This window comes from Lynx rufus, unplaced genomic scaffold (assembly GCF_022079265.1).
Source record: "Lynx rufus isolate CCGP_SWC_20201006 ecotype Redwood Valley unplaced genomic scaffold, mLynRuf1.p SCAF_1, whole genome shotgun sequence".
In the NCBI taxonomy this organism is placed as follows: Eukaryota; Metazoa; Chordata; class Mammalia; order Carnivora; family Felidae; genus Lynx; species Lynx rufus.
The window spans coordinates 152,078,520-152,092,775 of NW_025814823.1; positions in this window are offsets into that span (position 1 = coordinate 152,078,520).

Genomic DNA, 14,256 nt, shown 5'->3' on the forward strand with positions numbered 1-14,256 from the left:
GGTATATATTTGTTGAATGGATCATGAAATAATCGTTGGCTAATTTCAAGGAAAGCAACTAATAAATCCTATGACAAAGAACAAAGCCAAGCCAATGTATGCAAAGTGTAAATGTTCGAAGTTGCAGAATGTCAACTTACTCAAACTTAAGTAAGTCATCTACTAACACTCACAGTCTGTCTTCCCCTCTGTTCCTGACAACTCCCAATTTCATATCATTTGCAAATTCAATTAGCCTGCTCTTTACTCCTGTCACATAACCCATCTGACCTCCTCTGTCTTTCTGCTCCATTTCACCCTTCTATCCCCATAGACTCTCCTAGGAACAGAGGAATACATTTTATACGTCCTATCCATCTCTGTTTCCTATTTTCTCTGCTGTACTCAAAGGAGAATTATGAGAACTAATAGTTATGTACATTTTGGTAACTGAATAGAAACTATCTGGAATGATTATTCATCTCGCTCATTTTTACCTAATCTATGCAATAATTCAATAAATTAATACATGATTAATAATTTTTATGCAACATTTCTATGTGCATTTATTATGTATTATTATCTATGAACACCCTACTGTTTATAATTGCCATGAGGAGAATTTGATGTTACATGCCTGTGACATCAAATTCATATTGTGTATCTCAGTGTGCACAGGAAAGATAAATTTACCTTGGATACTAAGCTAACTGTGTGGTTATAGGCACAAATATTATCATTAAATAAAAAAGTATTTACGTGTCGGCATTGACCTTTTAATTAAATGGAAATGGCCAGAGTCAATCATCTATTGACAGGTATTTACATAGCAAGTAATTATAGGGTAAAGAGATTATTTCGGTTATAAAATCAGAGGGCAAGTCATACAAATTTTAGAAATAGAGTCGCCAAGTAATCTGTAAGAACATGTAATTGCTATGTTTTTTACTGGCATTTACTAAGCAAAACTAAATTCTTACGGTAAGTAATATTGTGAAGTGACTTGCAATTGAGGGCATTAGTGTGGTTTTATTTTCTTAGCGATTAGGAGTCTGAAATCTCTAATAATATTTACATTCTTACGAAAATGTGAAGGAATCTCGGAGCATGTCAGCATGGAATTTTTTGTACAACTACTCTTCTCTATTGTAGGAAGCCAGGGCATTTCAAAGCTATGTTGGGGGATCATCTCAGTTCATCCCGATTTGTGTCCCAGGGACAGTTCTTCATAACTTTAAATGACACATAGTATCTCTTGAGAATTCTATGTCCAGTAATGACAAAGGGCATGTAGAATCATCACAACAGGATTTCTTTTAATTTTAAAATGTGACGCCTATGTATTTTTTAAATAGCATACCTCAATATAAAGGTATCTGGATTCTGGCTCCAGAGATTTGATCAAATCTTGAAGGAGATCACTAGCCTTTTTATCTCCCTCTCTTCTTTTCTCCAGATTCACCTTATGGTTACAAATTAATATTCAGTTTTTTTAGTCTCTGAATTCTGAACCTCTTGGGCTATAGAAGATACAAATCAGTATCTACTATGATGGATACAAGAATTAAAAATTGTTTAAATAACATTTGTTGAAGTTATTTTCTCAATCCAACCCTCAGTTACTTATGTAATAATGGATGGCTTTTTCCAATGTTCTAGTGTTAACTCACAGTGTCAGTGGGCTGTGAATTCAGGCTACTGCACGCTCATAATACACATGGTTTATGTATTGCAAATGAAGACAAATGCTCCAGGTGAGCTCCCTTCCCTGGCACAATAGTTTGTATGTCTTTTTGGCTTAGATACTGCTGAAATTTCAAGGGGAGTATCAGTGGATCTGGCCACCAAATGAAGTCCCACATAACTGTCTAAGGAGAATAAGCTAGGAGACGGGACAGATGAGAACAGTACAAATGGAAATGAAAAGAAACCTTCAAACTCAAAATATACTTTTTTAAAGCTATCACTTAATGGTTGTTAAAGGAAATGTATATATAATTGCTTACATAAATTTTACCAGTCACAGGAAGAGGCAGAAAGAGAGTCTTTAGTTAACATAAGTAAAACATTCAAATTGTTTTAGCTCCAGACAGAAGCATGGCCAATGAGAATTCTAAGGAGAAAACCCACTATGACCAGATTTCCTAAGTCTACTGGCACTTCCAAGGACTAAATAACAACAAGCACAAGAGATGGGACAAATACTTCGGAACACTTGCTACGTGCTAGGCAAAGTCAGAGTGCTTAATACCTGTTAATTCATTAACTCCTGTATACAAGCGAGGAAACTAAAGCATGTAGACAGAATTTGCAGTTCTGGGTACTTTTATCCTTATGCTAAACTTCAGTGTGCTTCTGTTTCTAGCATTTCCAGCTTCACAGAGACCAGTGACTTTGGCTCTTGCTGCATCTTTTTCTTTTTTCATGATGTTTACTCTATGCAGCCAACCAGCAGAAAATAAAGTTTAGTATTAATCTGGCTTCATCCACTGAAGAAAGGCGGAGAGAAAATATCCATTTAGCTATAAAAATACGCACACACAATACATTGTTAAAAGTAACAGTGCCCTCCCTTTTTTTCCGTCTTCATTGCTTAAACACTCCTCATAAAAACGGTATTTCTTGGCAAGAGAAACCATTTTTCCTTTATGTCAGAGTCACTGTTAAGTTCACATTTGTGTTTGCAAGTTCTGTTTCCAACTTTCCACTCCAGTTCTATCCCCCACAGCAAGAAGAAAATCACAAAATTTGCATATTGTGCTTATGAAGTAGAGTAGCTGTCTCAGAGAGAAGCACCACGGGGTTAGGAATCATGAATACACACACACACACACACACGTTGTCGAAGAATATTAATCTAACAAATTTGTCCTCTACTTTTACGTATTTCTCTGCTTTCAATTAAGACGCCTTATTAAATAGCATTCAAACATGTGAAAGCAAAGACAGAGGCTGACAGAATTTCAACAGGTTCTGTGCATTCATACTGTATGTCACCTCTTAATTAGCAACCAAAATGCAATGAACAGATTGTACAGTTTACCATCCTAGCCCAGCTCCTACACTTGCTATTTGTGCGTATACAGCATATTTAAAGAGACCCCCATCCAGTGGGATTTTCATACTTGCTCCATCCCTTGGAACAGAACCACCATCAACTAAATGCCACTTCATGGATGCCTTAGCCTGCAGCAGCAGCTGGCATTACCAAGCAGTTGAAAGGACATTTTAATCTCCTGTTTAATGCATTTTTCTCCACCTGGGATAAGAAGCCAAAATTGCTGTTAGCAAAAAATGCCTTAGTCATTAACTGAAAGTGCCTTTTTTAAAAGTGTTCCATTACTCCCCTACTGGGAAATTTCAGACTTTATTAGCATTTTTTGAATTTGTATTAGTAGTACCTGAGTGGTAAAATGCTAACGGATGAACATTTAGCTATTTTCCACAGGTTTCTCTTTTGGGCTCACGTTGTACCGAGCGAAAAAAAAAAAAAAAAAAAGAGAGAGAGAGAGAGAGAGAGAGAGAGAGAGAGAGGGAATGAGCGAGAGAAAGGGGTCAAAATACTGCACTCCTCACCTAGCTCTCCAAAAGTAAGGTCCATAGTCGGAGGAATCACATATTAATTTTCTCTATTATTCTATCCCTGAAGAAACACACAAGAACGGATTTAGGGACTCTCTCTTACCTAAAGCAACTAAGAGGATATTAAATGTTCTTTAAATGCAAGTCTGTGTATTTAAATCACATGCATGCTGCGCTGGCATTACCTTGCCTTGGTGATCACACTACATTGAATTCAGGCTGTAAGAAAATAGAAATCCTCCCACTAAAACACATGCTGCTAGTCAAAGGGTCGGTCTGTCATTTCGGCACCCAAGACCTAACTTGGAAAAATCAGAACCATCCAAGTAATGATTTGAATTAAACATAATTTAGATTGAGGTTGTCATATTTTTATTTGTTTTATTCTGTGTCTGCTAAGCAGACACCTAAATTTTAGAAATCTTCTCAAATATCAAGTAAGCCTGATGCAGTTCTGGTTGTGTATGGTTTAGTTTCAGTAAGGACTACACTCTTTGGTTATGGGCTAAAATAAATAAATATATAAATATAATACAGCCACTTGAGTGCCAGATTGAAACTATACTGAAATATTTGATCAAAATACCTAGCTTTTTAGTAAGAAGTAAAGAGGAAAAATAGAAGGTCAAAATATTTTTGAAAATAACGTAGCCAGTTATTTATTCCTTCCCTTATTATCATCTTCAACCAACTGACTAATATATTGTTATCTTACATAAATGCCCCAGAGACCCTCTTTATGCATTAAGTTTTACTTCTGCTATTTCCTGATTTGGTAACAGAGAAAGCAAACCTCATTTAATATGCAGAAACTACGGTTTCCTTAAGATATAAGTGAAAATGCAGTACTTTCTAATAAATAGTGGAGGCAGCAGGGATAAAGAAAGACTATTGGATTTAGCAGGGATTAAGGCTGACAAAGCACAAGACCCAAGGATGTGTTTTCTGGAAAAGTGTGTGGCAGGAGGCTACTGGGCCTGAGTTAGAGAATGCATAGGAAATAGGAAGAGAAATGATTAAGCATTTTCCAAAATTTCTCTGAATTATTTGAATATGCAGAAATCACAATTACAATAACACTCAAAGTCACAAAATAGTAGCGTTCCAGTGGCTTGGCATACACACCCCATACCAATTCCCGCCTCTAATTCTTACCAAAAATTTAAGGAAAAATGTAGTGAGCAACTGCAAGTGGCCATTTTGGCTGGCTTAGTAGAACATATACGTATGTACGTGGATGGATGGATGGATGGATGGATGGATGGATGGAGAGAGAGACAGACAGAAACAGAGGTATTTAAATCCCACTGAGGAGGTGATCTTCTCAAAGCAGTCTCCTGAGTGAATCATTAGCAAATTGGACTGCATCTGTTATGCAATATGGCTTCACTGTACATTATACGAAATTTTAATAGAGATTTTTAGAGCATCCAGTTATGACCTATTATAATCTAATTTAAAAGCTTCTATCGTTAGAAGATCATAAACACATTGTAGCCTTTGGAGTGAAAGTCCATGGAATGCTCCTGCACAGAATCCAAATGCACCATCAAATTCTACATACAACTACAGGGGTGTTTTCCAAATGATAACTCATAAATTCCTTTCTCGGAAGCACATCATTTCAAGAAGACCACTTACTACTTTTTAAAATCCCTTTATAGTTCTCAATGTATATGCAATAGAACAAAAATGTTAAGATTTTTTAAAATTTGTATTACCATGTTAGAAAAGATTACATTATAAAGTTGATTTTCATACTCTGATAAATTTTATAGCATTAAAGACAAAATTCAACATTTCCCACTTAGCACGTCATTGATAATACTTAATTTACTTTAACATAATTGTTTTATAAAAATTGTGATTTTGAACAAAATTTTAAAATGACATCACATTTGTATTGGGAGACTGAATGCCTGTTACTATGTAGACTGAAATAGAACATTTTTAAATCAAAACAGACAAAATTCATAGCTGAAATAATATTTTGAATTTTCATATTTTTCATTAAAACATTTTAAAATATGATCTTTGTGATTCTTTTCATTCTAAATGATAATTTAAAAAGAGTTCAGGCTTTTTGCAAGCACCTACACACAAATGACACAAATGACATATAATGGATATAGACAGTGTTCATGTCAGTAGGTAAAAATACAAGTTAGATATATTCACCACTATACTTTTTTTCTTTTTAACAATGGGTTTTTCAGTAGTAGAGATATCTTGGTTCTGGTCAAGATGAAAGCAACATAGGACTGTGATCACATAAAAACAACTGAAAGCCTTCTTCAGACAATTTTGTAGAGTTACAATCTCCTTACTCATCTGTGTTTCATATATTTGTTATTTTTTCTGTCTTTTATCAACATTGCATAATAGACAAAAAAATAGTATATGACTGAGAATAAAAATTTGACATTGTATAATGGTCAACCACCATAGTTCCTAGGGGTTTGTGGTCGACTATCAGTAACTGTCATGACATTACTCACCACTCAGTTGATATACCCTAGTATCTACTCACACTACTTCATTTCAAAGGGAGAAAATATTTAAATAATATTATTAAAATTATTTAATATTATTACTACTATTAAATATTATCAAGTTAAAACTTTAAATGGATACAGGTATCATCATTACTAAAAATGTGACCCCATATTTGTATTATGCTACCATTCCTGAAAATTTTGAGATCCTAAATTCAAGGAGCTTAAAATCATGTAAGACATGATAGAGACTACTATGCTCCAACACCCACAGGGTCAGATTTCAGACAGAACACAAGGCTAGGTGAACTACAGAAATGTCTCACAGAAGCACTCTCTAATTCATTGATTCAACATGTACCTCTTGAGTTCCACTATATATTAAGCCAGGCAGTGTGCTAGGATTTGAGGTTACAAGATAAAGAAAACAGAATCCTAGTTTTCAAGCAGCTCACTTGCTAATTAGGTCATCAAAACATAAACACACAAGAGTACTACAGTTCTGTTAAGTGGTATAATGGAAGTATAAACTATTGGATGAAAGAAATAGGGGCAAAATATATATAAAAAAAGATAGGTGTGTAGGGTACAATTAAGGAAATTCTCACAAAAGTAACACTTGAGCTATATCTTCAAGTATTAGCAGAAGCTTATTAGGCAACATCAGATGGGAAAGGACACTTCAGCACAGAGAATGACACATGCAAGGGAGAGCACAACCATTTCAGAAGTAAACCTGTAATTTAAGTTCACCTGTAAGAGTAAGAGTAAATAAGCTGAAAAGGGTCATGAAAGATGTGGTCTACCAGGCAAAGAATTTGGATTTTATATATAGATAATGGGGAGATATTAAAGGAATTTCAGCACTCGAATAATAAGACCAGACACGTTTTAGAAAGTTGACTGATTTTTGGGGTGCATGTGTGGAGCAGTTGGTTAAGTGTTCAACTCTGGATTTCAGCTCAAATCATGATCTCAGGGTTCTTGAGCTTGAGCCCTGCTTGGGATTTTCTCTTTCTGCTCCTTCCTCCACCAACCCCTGCTCCTTTTCACATGCACCATGTGCGCACGCTCTCTAAATAAATAAATAAATAACAAAGATGATTCTGACAAGCAGGACTCTTTCTATCCTTTATGTCCTCCTTTGACTGTGATCCTCCTGTCACCAACATATAATGAGACAAGAATAAAAAAAAAAACAAACTAGGGCATATTGATAACATTCAATCTAGCTGTGTGGTTATTTGGAAAAAAAATTAAATGAATTTGCACTAGAATTTTTTAACTTATGTGGGTGTTCAATGACAAGAGTCAGAGTATTGCTGCTGATATTTGAGATGCTCTTTTATATAATTTTATTTGCTTTTAATCTCATCATAGCTCACATCTAGCCCCTAAGTCTCAAAACAGAGTTTAACATATATAATGTTAAGGAATATTCATCATTTGAAGTTTCCTAAAAATGCATTTACTTGAATCTATAGCCTAAGAAACAAACTTCTCTTCTTATGGACAGACGACATCATAGGTCTAACCTTAGAAATAAAAAGATATAGGGGCTCCTGGGTAGCTCAGTCGATTTGAGCGTCCAACTTCGGCTCAGGTCACGGTCTCATGGTTTGCAGGTTTGAGCCCCACACTAGGCTCTGTGCTGACAGCTCAGAGCCTGGAGCCTGCTTTAGATTCTATGTCTCCCTCTCCCTGCCCCTCCCCTGCTCACGCTCTGTCTCTCTCAAAAATAAATATTTTAAAAATAAAAAAATAAAATGAAAAGATGAAATGCATATAGTTTTATATATATATATATATATACGTGTATATATATATATATATATATACACGTATATATATATATATATATGTACATATATATCCTATTTTTAAACTTTTTTCCCCATGTTTTAAACTTTTACTTCACTCACTTAAAAACATTGACATTTGGAGTCTTGGCACCCTTGCGGACATGGTGAACAAAGACACATGAAAAGCCATGTTAGCCTATGTTGAGCATAACACTTTGATGTTTGAGGAACACTGTTTCATAGAAAACATTAAACTGAGTCAAGGTCATAACCAAATATCTGAAACACCAAGGTTTTCTTCTCTTATAGTGGCCATTTACTGGATTATAGCTGTATGTCAGATACTTCGGTGCATTTCATATGGTGTGTGTGTATATATATATATATATATATATATATATATATATACACACACACACACACACACACACACACACACACATACTCCTTAAGGAGTTATATCTATATATGAAAATGAAAAAGCTGAGGATCAGGCAAGTTACACAACCTTTTCAAGAGTTCCCTCTCTCCTGCTATACCTTCTGGTGAGATCCAGATGCAGAGTATTTGCTCCTGTCTTCTTGATTATAATCCCTGATTGTAATGATCCAGGTAACAACCTAACTCTGTCATCCTGGGTTCTTGATTTTGACACGACAGCCTGATTGACATTTTGCATTCCATTTTGGATTACACAACCTGATTCTCATCTTCTATATCCTGATCTCGATGTTGTATTTGCTATCAGCAAAATCTTAATCCCTCTGTTAAAAGCATAACAGAATAGATTGACTACAATTTGAATCTCCTCAGTCATATAAACTGATGTATCCTGAAGGCTACTACTGTTGTGAAAAGATATGAATCTAATATTCAACTTACACTAGTGACATATTTTTTAGAAAGCCCAATAAACAGATTTAACATTGTTTTCAATTAAAATATAATTTTAAAAATATAGAAAGAAATGGAAATATTTTTCAAGTCCATACCATGATTACCTAAGAGAAGATGGAAGAGAAAAAGAAAGAGATAGAGGGGGATGGGGAGAGGAGGAGAGACAGGGAGAGAGAGAAGAGGTGGGGAAGAGGACAAGGAAGTGAAGGACAAGGAGGGGAGGGATGAGGGAGGAGGAGAAGGAGAGGAAGAGGAAGAGAAGAGGAAGAAGAGGAGGAGGAGGAGGAAGAGAAAGAAAAGAAATAGTTTTCACAGCATACTAAGGAGCAGAGGCATGGAGTAAGGAAAGACTTGGTTTGAGTTCTGTTTCTTCCCTCCCTAATCACTGTTTGACTTTGAAAAGTTACTTAACCTCTCAAAGAAACAGTTTCCCATAAAATAGAATTAATAACATAAATTCATATGGTCATTATGAGGGTTAAATGAGCTAATGTGTAAAAAAATTCTTGGCCAAAGTTAAAGTCCAATAAAAGTAAAGACATAGGGAATATCATCACTAACATCTTAACAATGTTGTATGGTAACAGATAGTGACTGCAGAACTTATTGTGGTAAGAAGTGAGTAATTTACAGAATGGTTGAATCAATATGATGTAAACCTGAAACTAATATTCATTTGTATGTCAGTTATATTTCAACAACAAAAAAAGGGCACAGAGGAAGACAAAGTAAATTCTTATTTTTTTCTTTCTTTTTCAACTTTTTATTTACATTCTAGTTAAGATATAGTGTAATAATGGCTTCAGGAGTATAATTTAGTGATTCATCCCTTACATATAACACCTAAGGCTCATGATAATAAGTGCCCTTTGTAATACCCATTACACAGTTAGTCCACCCCCCATCCATCTCCCTTCATCAACCCTATTTGTTATCTGTAGTTAAGAGTCTCTTATAATTGTGCAGACCTCTGCAGTGAGCAGCCCAGAGAGAAGCAGTGAAATCCTTGAGCCCAGCTGAAAAGAATTGGCTTCCTTGAGCATGCCCAAGCTCTGGTGCTAGGCCTCTGTCCCAGCACTGATGTAAGAAGACATACTCAGAACAGGTGAGCAGCTTGTTTAAGATCACACAGCTTGGAGAAGGAGGTAAGATGATGGAGGAGTAGGGAGACCCTAGGCTTGCCTCATCCTTCTAACACAGCTAGATAAATATGAAATCATTTTGATTTGGGTTTTAAACCCAAAAAATCGATCTGAGGACTGAGAGAGTAAAAATGTACAATGAGAGCTAAAAAAAAAAAAAGTGTCACATGGTGGAAGGTAGGGACTGTAGAGTTGATGTGGGGAAGAGAATCACTGCAGGTACTGCAGTGGGGAGGAGCAAGACAGAAACAAAGAGAGAAAAAAGGAGAAGTGCATGTAGGGAACTGCACAAGAAAAACTCGTCCCCAAAACCATCACCTGGGAAAAGGAGAGGGGGGGACTAGGGCAAGTTTTTATAAATAACTCACACACAGTCTGCAGTTTCCAAGCTTTGTGGCATTGCCAGTGAGGCACCTGGTGGGTTTAGCAGTGCTATGGTGGAGAAGGCAGGAAGACCTGGGAGCAGGCAGATAAGTCCAAGGATCCCCTGGGTCACATGGGGAGAGGCAGTTCCCATGTTTGGAGTGCATTTGGCAGAGGGGGCACGAGCTCTTCATGGGCAAGGGGCTCAGTCACAGACACTAAGTTGCCCTGTTCACACCAAGGCTATGGATCATAAGAGTGCAGCAAACCTCCAGCTTTAAGGGAAACAGGATCTAGCTTCCTTTTTATTTTTATTTTCTTCTTCTGCTTCTTCTTCTTCTTAGGGATCTAGCTTCTTTTAAAAAGCACACCAAAACAAACCTAGTATCTAGCTTTCCTTCTCTTTTTTTAAATATACATTTTTATTTATAATTTTTTAATGTTTATATATTTACTTTGAGGAGTAGGTGTAGGGACAGAGAGAGGAAAGAGAATCCTATGCAGGTTCTGTGCTGAAAGCATGGAGTCCCATGTGTCTCTTAATATCCTAAACTGTGAGATCACGACCTGAACTGAAATCAAGAATTGGGCACTTAAATGACTGAGCCACCTAGGCGGTCCCCCAAGTATTTAAAAACATTTTTGGATATAGCTTCTATTAACAATAAGACCAAAACACACCTAGGATTTGGCTTCCCCCCTTTTTTTCTGGACAAAATGACAAGATGGAAGATTCACTCCCAAAGAATGAACAAGAAGGAGTCATATCCATGGGTTTAATCTGTACAGATACAAGTAAGATGTCTGAACTAAAATTTAAAACAATTATAAGGAGACTAGCTGGGCTTGAAAATGAGCATAGAAAACACTAGACAATCCCTTATGGCAGAGATGAAAGAACTAAAATCTACTCAGGCAAAAATTAAACATACTATAACCAAGATGCAAACTGAAAAGGATGCCATGACAATGAGGATGGATGAAGCAGAGGAATGAATTAGTGACATAGAGGATAAAATTATGGAAAATAATGAAGCTGAGAAGGAGAGGGAAAGGTATGGGATCACAAGGGTGCACTTAGGGAACTCAGCAACTCTTCAAAGCATAATAACATTCATATCATAGGAATCTCAGAAGATGGAGAGAAAGAAAAAATGGCACAAGGTTTACTTGAGCAAATTATAGATGAAAACTTCTAATCTGGGTAGGAAACAAACATCAGTTCTAAGAATCACAGTAACTCTCATTAAATTCAACAAAACCAGCCATCACCAAGACATATCATAGTCAAATTCACAAAATACACAGATAAGGAAAGCATCCTGAAAGCAAGGGAAAAAAGTCTTTAACTTACAAGAAAGACTAATCAGGTTCACAGCAGATCTGTCCACAGAAACTTGGCAGGCCAGGAGAAAGGGAGCGGCAGGATATATTCAACATGCTGAATGGGAAAAAGATGAAGCCAAAAATACCTCATACAGCAAGGCTGTCATTCAGAATAGAGAGAGAGATAAAGAGTTTCCCAGACAAATGAAAACTAAAGGAGATTACGACCATGAAACCAACCCAGCAAGAAATATTAAAGGGGACTCTTCGAGTAGGGAAAAATACCAAAAGCAAGATGAGAAAGGAATAGAGAATACCACCAGAAACACCACTTGACAGGTAACACAAGGGTACTAAATTCACATCTTTAAATAATCACTCTGAATGTAAACAGACTAAATTCTCCAATCAAAATGCATAGGATATCAGAATGGATAAAAAATTAAGAAAAAAAAAAGACTCCTCTATATGCAGCCTATAGCATATAGACTCATTGTAGACCTATATACACCTGGTGATTGAAAGTGAGGGTATGGGAATCATCTACATGCTGATGGGTGTCAAAAAAAAAAGTCAGAGTAGCATTACTTATATCATACTAACTAGATTTTAAACCAAAGACTGTAACAAGAGATGAAGAAGGGCATTATGTCATAATTAAGGGATCTATTCATTAAGAAGATCTAAGTACTGTAAATATTTATGCCCTCAATTTGAAAACACCCAAATATATAAATCAATTAATAACAAACATAAAGACACTCATTGATAATGACACAATAATAATAGGGGACTTTGATACCCAACTTATAGCAATGGATAGATTATCTGAGCAGAAAAACAAGGAAACAATGGCTTTAAATGACACAATGGAATGGATGGACTTAACAGGTATATTCAGAACATTTCATTCCAAAGCAGCAGAATACATATTCTTTTCAAGTGCACATGGAACATTCTCCAGATCAGATCACATACTGGGTCACAAGTCAACCCTCAACAAATACAAAAAGACTGAGATAACACTGTGCATATTTTCAGATCACACCACTAAGAAACTTGAAGTCAACCACAAGAAAAAATGTGGGAAGACCACAAATACATGGAGATTAAAGAACATCCTACCAAAGAATGAACAGGCTATCCAGGAAATTAAAGAAGAAATTAAAAAATACATAGGAAAAAATTAAAATGAAACATGACAATCCAAAACCTTTGGGATGCAGCAAAGGTAGTCCTAAGAGGAAAGCGTATTACAATACAGGCTTTCCTAAAGAAGGAAGAAAAGTTTCAAATACACAACCTAGCCTTACACCTGAAGGAGACAGAAAAGGAACAGCAAATAAAACCTAAATCCAGGAGAAGAAGATAAATAATAAAGAACAGAAATAAATGCTACAGAAGCAAAAATACAGATCAATGAAACTAAGAGCTGGTTCTTTGAAATAATAAAATTAGTAACTCCCTAGTCACACATATCAAAAAGAGAGAGGACCCAAATAAATAAAATCATGAATGAAAAAGGAGAGATCAGAGGAATACCAAACAAAATATAAACAATTTTAAGAGAATATTTTGAAAAATTATATGGTAACAAACTGGGCAATGTGGGAGAAATGGACAAGTTCCTAGAAACATACAAACTACCAAAGCTGATAAAGGAAGAAAGAGAAAATTAAAATACACCCATAACCAACACAGAAATTTAATCAGTAATAAAAAAAAAAAAACCCAACAAACAAAACTCCAGGGTCAGATGGCTTCACAGGCAAAATCTACCATACATTTAAAGAAGAATTAATACCTATTCTTCTCAAATTGTTCCAAAAAATAGAAATGGAAGGAAAATGTCCAAACTCATTCCATGAGGCCAGAATTACCCTGATACCAAAACCAGATCAAGATTCCATTAAAAAAGAGAACTATAGGCCAATATCCCTGATGAACATGAATGCAAAAATTCTCAATAAAATACTAGCAAACCGAATCCAACAATGCATTAAAAAAATTATTCACATGATCAAGTGGGATTTATTCCTAGGTTGCAAAGGTGGTTCAGTACTCGCAAATCTATCAACATGATACACCACATTGATAAAAGAAAGGATAAGAACCATCATTTCAACAGACGCAGAAAAAAAGTATAGATGATAAAGTGTAACATCCATTCGTGCTAAAAATCCTCAACATAGGAGGTTGGGAGGGAGCATATCTCAACATAATAAAGGTCATACATGAAACACCCACAGCTAATGTCATCCTCAATGGGGAAAAACGGAGAGCTTTTCCTCTACAGTCAGGAACAAGACAGGGATGTCCACCCTCAACACTGTTATTTAACATTGTACTGGAAGTCATAGCCACAGCAATCAGACAACAAAGAGAAAGAAAAGGCATCCAAATTCACAAGGAAGAATCAAAATTTTCGCTATTTGCACATGACACGATACTCTATATTGAAAATGCAAAAGACTCCACCAACAACTGCTAGAACTGATAAATGAATTCAGTAAAGTCACAGGATACAAAATCAACAGAAATCTGTTGCATTTCTATACACCAAATATGAAGCAGCAGAAAGAGAAATAAAGGAATCAATCTCATTTACAATTACACCAAAGCAGTAAGATACCTAGGAATAAACCCAAAGAGGTGAGAGACCTGTACCCT